This window comes from Anopheles maculipalpis, chromosome X (genome assembly GCF_943734695.1).
Source record: "Anopheles maculipalpis chromosome X, idAnoMacuDA_375_x, whole genome shotgun sequence".
In the NCBI taxonomy this organism is placed as follows: Eukaryota; Metazoa; Arthropoda; class Insecta; order Diptera; family Culicidae; genus Anopheles; species Anopheles maculipalpis.
Window position 1 is genome coordinate 14,911,695 of NC_064870.1, and position 11,690 is coordinate 14,923,384.

General features: G+C 41.5%; 1 protein-coding gene across 3 annotated transcripts in view; it reads right to left on the reverse strand.

The window, feature by feature from the left end:
* Positions 1–11,690, reverse strand: part of LOC126568065 (palmitoyltransferase ZDHHC8) — a 347,611-nt gene that overhangs the window by 278,092 nt on the left and 57,829 nt on the right. The gene's annotated exons all lie outside the window — the stretch shown is intronic.

Genomic DNA, 11,690 nt, shown 5'->3' on the forward strand with positions numbered 1-11,690 from the left:
AATCCTAAGCTTTAGCATGTTTTTGTACGCATAACGCACGAACCACCCGAAAGTTTGTGCATCATGTAGCCCGAGCTTTATCATACAAATACAAATTGTTTATAGAAAAGTAAGCTAAGGAAAAAAAGAAAGTAAACAGCGAGTAATAATTAAGTTTCGATCATACAGTTAATAGTAGGATTTCGAAAACAAAAAATGTCTCTGTTCAATAAAGTCAGCTTTTTTGTGTCATCCTGTAAGACGTTAATGGACCGATTTTGTTCCCGAATGCAGCACGAATTGTTTATTTAAAACAAAACGAATCTTTACTTTTTGTGTGCGCGGAAGAGAGATTGAGATTGAAGGGCGAAAAGTGGGAGCGAAAGAGAGAAATAAATGAGGAAAATTATCTTTAGCACCCAGGATACATGGTTTTTGGTGTGTGTGATTGAGTGTAATAAGTCATGATTTGGACGAGAAAGAGAGTCTGCTACAGTTTGTGCACATACATGTGTGTGGTTATCTATTTCCTGCTGGTGGAGTAAAAGGAAGAGGAATTCGTTTGCTTCGCTTTGTATCGTTTTTTTTTGTTTTATTGTTTTATACAGCCTAGTAAGGCAAACAGTGTCGTGTATGGATAATACCGTCACGAAATCTATAGTATGGTTCCCGGTTTTTTTTGTCCTTTGGAGTTAGTGGAAAAGAGGATGTAGGAAGAGTGTAGGAATAAATGAAAATAAAAAAAGAAAGAGCTTTATTCTTTTTTGTGTGGGGGGGGGGGTCAATGACCCCGCCTGGTATCGGTAAATCTAGACATCCCCGCCGGATGAAGGAGAAGGAATCATTAACAAAACTCTAACGAATTGTAATTATCGTAAAGATTGCAGAACAAAAGAAATTATATATAATAGAGTAAATTTAGCGTAACAAATGAATGGGATGAAGTATAAAGTAAAGTAAAAAAAAACAAAAAAACAACCCTGTCAGGCGCAGCAGTAGGTGGTAGCTATGTAAGCCCACATTTTCCACATCCCACGTCCACAGCCCACCATTTCGATGCAATAGGCAACATCAACCAGTAAGCTTTCCCTCTAGAAGAAAAACTCACCACACACTAACAAACTCCCATTTGTTCCTACTGATTTCCAAAAAAACCCCGTCCTATTCATACATCCTAACTAACATCTCCCCCCACTCTCCACCATCATATTCTTGCATATACATGCATAGCTTTTAGTATGTTTTTAGGATGAATTAAAACTTAAAATCAATGTTCTTCTGTATGTTTGTATGCGAAAACAAGAACCTTAAGCACACGAAACAAGAGGACAAACACAGATAGGTCGTCTCTAGGCAAAACGTTTAAAGTGTGTTTATCTGTGCACGCACACAAAAACACACATAAGGCCTGATTATCTCTTACACACGGAAAAGTCTCAAGACTAGCTTGTCAATACAAACGGGAAGAAAGTTTGCATTATGAAACCGTTCTTGTGACAGACAAGTTTGATTAAGCTTTTTTTTTTCGTTTGATTAAACATCTTCAAATGACAATACGGCACTGGACCGTAATAATCAATTATAAATAAACATCTTCAAAATCAATCTGTCAAAGTGATGAAACCAACAATAACAAAACCAAAAGTGTTGTTACCTTTTTGATATGTTCTCGTGGTTGCTCTTCGTCGTCGAAGTCGAAATTCTTGGCAGTGTACTTGAAAGTTTGCCTTTCGTTAAGTTATTTTTTTTTCAACAGACAACACAAAAGGCTGTCATAATTCAAATTTTCCGTTTTTGACAACTTGTCTTGACAATTTGTATGTGGTAATCTGGCCTATAGATTGGGTAAAGACGGAAAAGAATACAACAACCCTTTTGCAGTTTATCTAAATTGGTCATGTTTCGTATTTTCTGGTTATTAAAAATTATTCAAAACACGAATCAATTTCCCATTTAGCAACGGGATTAAAAAAAGAATACTTTTGTTTTGTTTTGGTAAAAATTTCCGAGTCGCTGCTTTCTTGCTCTTTTCGGTACATTACAGTAAGTAGTCCTTAGACTTGAGTTTCTAATCCCGTTAGTAGCTGAATAGTGAGTCTAGCGCCGGAAACAGAGGAACCGACCCGTGCCCGTGTGAAAGAAGATGGCGCACTCGAGTACGGATGTTTTGTCCATTGAATTTCTTATTTAAACCATTATTGGACCCGAGGGGTATTTTACGGAATTATGTGTTGCTTTACCATTTGAGGATGTATCTTCCGAACGCGAAATTTAGTGCAAAAACAGAACAGAAAAATGATGCAAAACAATGATAAAATACTACATTTGAATTGTATATGTTGCACGAAAACACAGCTACCACAGGAAGCACGCGGAAAGAACGGAAAATGGTCGATATGCACGAAGAAAAAGAAGAGAGAGAGAGAGCGAGAGGGAGAGAAGGCGTGTTAATGTATAGAGAATCAAAAAAAAAAAACAAAACAAAAAAAAAATAATAAGGCCATTCGTTTGAGACGTTAATTCATACCTATAGATGTATTCTGTAAGAATGTGTCAGAAGAAAATAAGAGGAAAAATACAAAATTTGAACTAAAAATCAATCAGATTGATTTTGTGTGAAGTATGGTGTATTGGTTGTGCGGACGGGAAGAAGAATTTGTATGTAAAAAGAAATGCAAACACACAAACACAAACATTTACACTGCCTACAGAAATTACCTTATTCCACAACTGTCTTGTTTTTGGAGTCAAATCATAAGATATATTAACACCGCCAGTTTTTGATATTTTATAGATAGATGGCAAGAATATATATATCTATTAATGGAGCTGGTGCTTTATGGGCACTCTCATATGGGTATACTATGGGAAAGGACTAATGTTCCGGATTCAAAATGAAGGACCCGGACCATAAAGTTAAGCCGCTGCGCGTGGGGATCTCAATGCTTCAATAAATTCAGCTACAGTGCTCTAATTGGTGTGTTGTGTTGGGTAGTGAGCTCGAGTGCTAAATTGTGAGCCCTAATCTCAATCTTACCTTCTGGAGGCTATGTGCGCGAGTTTTTTTGCTTCATAAAGGTACGCTCTGCACTCACTCTATGAAGTAGCACCCACAAAGTAGATTTGCCTTCACTTTTGAAGTTCCGTCCTTCCCCTCAGCAGATAACTCTACCCACACTAGTGGAGGGAACTCCGGAGTGGATTAATGTATACTCCGGAAAAAAATCTGAAGTTTACTCCGGATCAATCCGGAGTACGATGTCTTCGATTCGCATTACTCCGACTTCGAGGCATTCCGGAGTTTGCTACGGAGTAGTTACTCCGGATTAATTCGAAGTTTGAATTCGGATTAATCTGGAGTAGTTACGCCGGAGTTTACCCCACAATCATTCGTAGTAATCGCTCTGGATTAGTCCGGAGTGATCTCCGATATTAACTCCAGTTTGAATTCCAGAGAGTGTTCAGCGGAATCAAGTTCAGTTTACTCCGGATTACTATGATACTATTAAATGTCTATACTATGAGGTGTCTATACTATGAGACTAAGAGTAACCTTTAATTGATTCCACAGTGCACTCCGGAGTTAATATCGGAGAATACTCCGGATTACTCCGATTTAATTACCCCGTATTAATCCGGACGATGTTATAAGCGTTCTGATCTTGTCGTATCGTGGAGCGCGATTGAGTTTTCATCCGTTTCAATTGTAAATAAGAGTCGCCTACCTTGTTCTATCATATGAAAAATCCCATATCGATGTACAACCCGATACTACAGTACGCGTCCTGGCAACATTATCGGAAGGTGGGTAAACTTTGTTTAGATAAATTGAGTTGGGCTTATGTTTCGTAATTTGACTTGGAAGTTAGAAAAACACGCACACACACATACAAAATGACAAACAGTTAGATTTCGTATCGTAAGTTCCGTATAATAAAAAAATGATATTGCTGTTAATAGTTTTTATGAAAGTGTAATACAACCAGGGAACATTTCCAAAAATTGTTGCCAATTCAGGATTAAATAGTCAAATTTAGAAAAAATATCAAGGAGGCAGTGCTCCTTCTCTCTGTACACAAAGTGTAGTACAAAGTGTGTGTGCGTGTGTTATTTTACTGTTGTATTAATTTGATAAATTATTCAGTTCAAAGTTAAAGTGAAATCCTTCTCGTTCCAAAGAAGAGAAATCCAAAACCACAAGATGCTCGAAATAACCAGATGCCATCGTAACAAGTAAGACACAAAACAACAGTCCGGGGTTTTATTTTTAAATTATATTGTACGCCTCCTGCATATGAACAAAAAGACGAAAGGATAAATGTATATGGATGTGAATATGAGTCATGTTTACATTTCACCAAGTTTGCTTGCTTATATGTACAAGTAAAATGGATAATTGTATATAAATGCGTGTTTTATTGTACTCCTCTATGAAGAAACAAACTCGAATTAAGAATATAGAGACACCGAACTACTACCGTCGATTGTAGTTAATTCCGTTCCTCCAAAAAGTACAACGGGTGCAAGTTATCGCCATGTCCTCAAGACAAAATCTAGGAAGCATCGCTGCGTTTAAATTTTCTCATCATAAGTTGATTAGTTTGCCATTTTTTGAAACTGGCGGATGACTGGACTGGCTGGACTGATTCATTTGATTTGAGTTAGCGGGGTCTGTCCTACATCCCATCGGTCAGGATATCCGGATGCGCCGTATAGATAATCTAGACTCAAGATTTTCGATCTGTTTCAATGATTTTGCATTGCATTTTTTCTTCTAGAAATTTCCCACATCCCATTTCTACAACCTTTAATTTGATGTCTTTGTCAAACACCACAATTGATGTTGTGGACGTCATGGAGTCATTGGAAAAGATGATAGATCTTCGAAACTGTTAAACTCGCTATCCCGTTCCTAGGCTTGAACTAAGGAATTTAGTACTGGAGTCACCACTCAGCCGTACGGTTTGTTTGGTCGTACGACTATTTCAAATTATGTATGCGATTTGACAGATGAATAGAATGGCAGTTTGTGGTTGCATGTCCAAAATCAATCAAATCCGGTACAAGATTGTACGACCAAAAATCATTTAACTGAGCAGTGACTCCACTCTAAGCTTAATATTGTTTTTGTCCGCTAGGTAGAGCCAGTCTTCACGATAGGACTGGGGTTTCACTCCCAATCTGGACCGTTCCCCCGCATTGAGGACTGATTATCCAACGCCTGGTTCTCAAAAAGCGATTTCAAAGTGAGAAAATTTCACTCGTGAGAAACTGACATTATATTTTCAAAATTAGTAAGGCTCTATGCCACGGGAGATTTCAAAATGAGAATTTCAGGCTCTCATGAATGATTGTAAAATTTCCACGCTTTGAAATCGCCTTTTGAGAACCTGGCGCATACACAAGCTACCTACAAGGGGCAATGGAGAAAACCCTGAAATCTTAATTTTGAGATTTTTTGACAGTTTAGCTTTTTTTTTATTCATAAAGGACGGCCAGGCCGTATTGGATAACAGTTTCGCTTCGATTTCAACAATCTCAAATTTGCCTGTGATCCGGGGCCTTTATGCAAAATTTTTCATGATGTTGGAACTGCGTCGTGTAGCCAGAGCTGCATTAAGCGTGTGGGAGAAAAAGCAAGCAACAGCGTTGCAAAGGAGAAACGATGTGATGATATAAAACACACAACCACACTCACACACGCCTATAGCAAACGAATATCCAGGGGCACTCGATGCCGTACGCACACATACAACAGCAACAGCTCATTGTTTCTCGAAAATGGTGCAAGTAGCTCGATAGACTCTTTGTACAACGAAACCGTTTTGTGTGGGGTGCCTTGTGTGGTCAACAAACTTGTGGCGCGCGATGCCACGCGGTGGGTAACTGTAGGTACGGTGCAAAACTTCCTGCTCAGTATCTAAACAGCACTGTGCATCGGTGGTGAAGCGATCCCTTCTAGCTTTTATAGTCTTTTTTTTTATTTTCAAAAATGGTGCGAGTTGTGCCATTGCTAATGCGATATCCCTAATGTACAGGCGAACAGTGTCAAGTTTTTTTTTGTGAAATAAATGGACTCTGATCAAGTATCGGAGATGCACCGATAGCAGTGCCCTGAATCGTAATTAGTGACCTGTGCCACCAGATCTTCTGAGAGGACTTTCTGCGCTAACCCAAGTTGTTTTTGTTGTGTTGTGCAAAAGTATACGTGTACGTATGTGTATGTATGTAATAGGTTTGTGCTCGCGCGTTTGTGTGTGTATGTAGTCGCGCATCTCTAGATAGGTTCATAAGGGCTGCTAGTGCTACACACAGAGGCCATATGAGCTGCTGCACCTGCCCCATACGTAGTAATACAGCTTTTCATACACATAAACACACACACACACACAAACAGCGCAACCATAATTAGGTTGTCTCGTCGGAGCCAAATTCGAGCTGTGTATCGCTTATCGACCATTTTACCAAATTGTGTTGTGCGTACCAGATGGTGGTGTAGTGCAGGCCACTCTACTTGGCCACTTTGTGCAAAAGAGAATCGTCAATCTGCTATCAATCTGCACACTCGCACGATGCGCACACAATCAACTTGAAAAGTCAATCCAACGAGAGCTGTCCTGGTTGCAGCAAAAGAAAAGCAACACACCAGAAAAAAAAACGCACTTCATCGCAAGAGATCGACAAACAAACCCCGTCCTTTGTGTATGTACGTGTGTTTGTGTGTGCGAGAGAGAGAGAGAGAGAGAGAGAGAGAGAGAGCGAGAAGGGAGAGTTGTGATCCGTCAGTCATACGTTTTGCCCATTGTGTGACTTTGTGTGTTTGTGTGTATCTGCCAGTTTATTTTTGCTGACTGTGTCTAACAGCGTCAGTTATCAAAATTGTTCCTACGCAGTTAGAGGTTTGGCACCAGAAGTTTGCCAATGGGGTTTAGCATTCGTCGTAAGTGAAGTGTACTCCCGTGTAGTTGGAGCACGCAAAACATGACAAACTGAGTGTTCATTATTCGGTCGATGTGTGTTGTTGTGGGAAGTTTGAGTGAGGTATGATAAACATTCGTGCTGGAAAAGGATCGTTACGCTATAGGACCACCAACACCACCGTCACTAGACCAGAGGAGTGAGCCCAGCACCAGGCCAGAGAGGCAGAAGCTGCTAGTCGTTTTGGATTATGTAAAGTAAACATACAGCCGTGTGTAAAGGTACGTAATTGATGGCGACTGCTGGCTGACACGTTTGCGAGATCTGTGCAGCTTGGCCTGCACGAAAACTTGCCAAAGTGACACACAGCGCGCATCCAATTTGACGTCCAGTTTTAGTTAGTAGTGGTAAAGTTCTCGACTAGGGGTTGCTCGTTCTCGTTCGACAAATGTATGTGTGTGTGTGTGTGTGTGTGTGTACACTGTTGCTGTGCAGACGTGTGTGTGTGTGTGTGTGTACGTATGAATTACTGGGAAAATACAATGCATTTGTACAGGGTACGATTTATATTTGGAAAATTTGGGGTACACAGATTAAAATGTCCGGAAAACTGTGCCCTATGGACCATGTAGACTTTTTTGCACGCTCTTCATTTATTAGGCACATTTATAAATGTAGCTTTAGCGAGGATCCTCTGTTCCACTAGAAAAAAATCGACCGATGTTGTTTGTTGTGTGTAAATCTGCAAGATCGATTATATGAGTAGAAGCCTAAGAATAACTGTGTCTATATTACTGGCCGCAAACCGCTGAACAGCTGTATTTATTCTACCTTCAACAGTACACGATAGTGTGAGGTGTGAAACAGCTTCGAAGTAGATGTATTTGTGAGCTATAGTTGACTGCACTTTTTTTTCTGGTTCTTTGGGTCCTCACTAAAGCTGCATTTAGGTGGTCCCATTTAGGCGAGACGTGACTTGATGGTTGACGAGAGCTTCAGCTTTGTTTGGATGCAGTTTGTACCTTTTTGTACCACCATATGGTGTGGATGCATTAGGGGTCTGTCAAGACACAGGTCTCTTGTAATATGAGCAATGTGCACTGTAGAGAGTACCGATAACAACATCGGTGTGTTGCTTGCCCTAGGTGTCCAAGCATGCAGTTCTTTGTTCGTGGACGCAATTGGTTTGCAACCAAGGTGCCCAGACTTGCTACTCCAGCTAGATACACTCGCCTCTCGCTTCGTTGTAAGCGAAAACAGATTAGCAAATAATGCTATCAGCATTCACTGTGCCCCACATCCCCCCACTGCATACCATCTCAAACCCCCGACAGCGTTTATTCAGTGCACCAACTTAAGACTGTGAAAGTGTGGGGTGTCGAGACCCCCCCCCCCTCCCCTACTCCCTCAAGGTGAACACCTTGTTAATAAACACTGTGAAGCATAGAGTATGCAGCTAGTTGACGGAGTAGTTGTGCATCGAGTGTATATGGTGTTGCTGTGTTGGATGATGATGATGTTTTGCTTGTCTCTGGTGGTGGCCTCTGGGGTTATGATGTGGGAAGAAGCCAGTATACGCGATCAGTACAGGCTGAGTGCACAAAGCAAACAGCAACGTCAGTGTAGCTTAAAGAGTGTGAAAGAAAAATCAAACTGTAGCAGTGTTCGGGACAACACCGTTTGGCCGTCCGTCCCATGATCGGGAGTGGACTCTGCGCGACTGCGGCAAACGAGTGAGTGTGAAAGTTGTGTAAACGCTACCAAACGGAAAGCAAAACGTCTATAGAACACTGATTGGAGACTACCACTCATCAGCCCACATCCCCTCGCCCCGGCCTTGGTGGTCGTAGTCATCAAAGAGAACTGAAAAGGGCCAGAAGCAAAAACAACACAGCAACAGCGGGCAGGCGGCGACTCTTGCCGTTTCCTCGGGAAAAAAGCGAATCATGTGACGATTTGTTTACTGGGTGGTTAAATGTACAGGAAAACCCTGACATTACATTGTGCGTGTAAAGGTATGTCATTAAAACGAACCCACAACAACAGAACGTAGTATGATGTCAACAGAAATTCTGGTCACTGCAGTTGTGACTACAGATCGTGACGCGACAGCGTTACCAGCAAAAGGCTCGTTACGATGTTGGTACTGGTGCGACAATTGGGAGATGCGCCTTATTCGATAGCAAGAGGAATTCCCGTTGAGGAGGGAAGAGAAGCAAGTACTATTTCCTTTGGGAAGTAATACTTTGGCTTGGGGGAGGAAGTCCCTACCACTGGTTTCTGATCTCGACAGTCAACTTCCTGTGCTCTTCTTTATGAAAACGATCACACAAATCTCACGCTCTCGCTCTATAGAGGAAAACAAACGAACTCCAGCCCAACGAAGGACTAATGAACTCCCTTTTTACATGTGTGTGTGTGAGGGTAGGTGTGAAACCAAATAAGGACACGTTTTATCCATCCAGCAACTTTTCTCTCCCGCTACTCCCCACCCGTAACGATGAATCGTAACAACGCAAAATGTTTTGATAAATGTTTTGCGCTGCCGCGTGTGTGTGTGTGTCTGGCCAGTGAGATGAAAGCAGAGCAGCAGAGCAAAAAATAACGAATGTGCAAAACATATTGTGATAAACATGGAACTGATAATGACGCAGTTTTTGTGTTGAACCCTGCGCAATACACACCCAGTTTGCACGCGTCACCCCTCGCCTGTCTGTCGGTCGGCCACGGTCACAACAACACACCAGACACCCTCGTTATTCTAGTGTTTTTCATGCAACACAACAACAAAAAAAGGACATTTTTACTACACTTTTCACGTAGTTTGTGTATCTAAACAAAACAAAGGAAAAGGTGTCAAAAAATGTGAATTCGAAGCCTTGGAACGCAATACAGCGTCAAGTGAGTTGACACAACAACAGCAGTTGTGTGTTGTGTGATGTTGGTAGTGGTTGCTTGGGTCTGACCTTTCTTTGCCCCCCCCCCTCCCCTCCTTCGTGGCGGCCCTTCTTTATTCTTTTTTCTCCTACCCTTCACAACACAACTAATGTTTGGGGCCATTTTGTTGTTGTTGTTGCTGGTCCTGTTCCGTTTTTCGCTCTCTGTGCTGGCACCGTTTTTGCCCTTTTTTTTCCTCTCGTTAGTGAGTGTGAGTGTGTATTATGGAGCGGTCGACCTCGAAACAATCTGTATCTAGTGTTTTGTTTCTGTGCTGTACATTTGCGCATGTGTGTGTGTGTTTGTTCGTGAGAACCAATAGTTGGAAAACACATGCAAAGCATTATTTTTGATGGCCGATCATCATCTGCGCGATGCGAAACACACACACACACGCGTTCGGAGGACCTATTATTACTGGTGCCCGTGTAGAGCTGGTCGCATTAACCTGTTTATGCTTTTCACTGCACGATTTGTGTATGCAACTGCCTCTTTGTGTGTACCGAATGCAATCCATGAAGATTTTTTCCTTTGTCCTTCAGCTGACGCGTAACGAACTATCGTGCTGTTGATATGTATGTGTGTATGTGTGTGTGTGTGTGTGTGGTTATGTATTAGTAGCTCGACACTTTTTTATCATCGACACGTTTTTATCATTTCTGCTAAGTTGGGATTTATTTTCTTCTATTTCCCTATTTTGCCCATAGTGCTTCATAGGAAAGTACCGATGTTTCAATATCCGCACATGCATTTGCTGCGCGTGTGTGTGTGTGTGTGTGTGTGTGTGTGTGTGTGTGTGTGTGTGTGTGTGTGTGTGTGTGTGTGTGTGTGTGTGTGTGTGTGTGCAATGCATGCAATCTGCATCTAAACTCCCCACCCTATCGGTGAAGGTGTGTGAGTGTAACACAAGCTGTTATTGGTGTATATGTGTGTTAGTACGATGGGTGGTAACCTGTAGGGGGTGTTGGGGCAGAAGGGAGGGAGTGGTAGGGTGGATTTAGAGTAAGTTTTGTTTTTATTTTTGTTTCGCGGAGGAAAATGATTCAAACCATCAGCGCGCTCTCGACGTCCAGCTGATTTGTTGTGCGAGATTTCTTAGACTGGTGGAGGAAGACTTGTATTCACCCGACACACATACGATAAGTCGATCAATGATTATTTCATGTCCCCCCCGAAAGTTGAGTATTAAACAATAGAACTGTGGTTCGTAGAAGGAGTCAAACTCAGTAATTATTTGATTTGATACAAACGGAAGTTTTAATCGAATTTATTGTGGGACAACTAGCGGAGTTTTTAAAGCCTATCGTCTATCTGTTGCAGTTCGCTCGGTGTGTATACTACCAAGAGTTTCTTTGTTCTCTGTGCAAGAAGTAACAAATACATAAGAATAGCAAACTCCTCAGTGGTTTGATGGTGGTTACGGATGGGCATATTATCCCATAAGTGGCTACATTGCACCGCACCCACACAGCCACACGCATAAAGCTCTTTTCACTTGTAGACAACATGGTGCAATGTAATATATCTGTTGATCTTCGAATTTTCTGTTTGTCTCAACTTGACTTTATGACTACGTCACGATTACTGATTCGTGTGGCACTAATTTTGGACGAGTGTCTTCGGATTAGGGAAAGCCAATGCACCTATGGACCATACCTGCAACAGAAATCTGTTAGCCATATTTTGAAAATTTGCAAAAGAACTGGAACATTCCTTACACCCCTAAAGCTAGCGGTAGGTTGTCATTGCACCACACTTTGCAAGTGTAAACAGGTTTGCCCTTGTCTTTTCCTTTTTGTGTGGAGCTAAAAATCCTTCCCCGTATTTCAGAACTCTCGGAACAGATTTTGGCAACA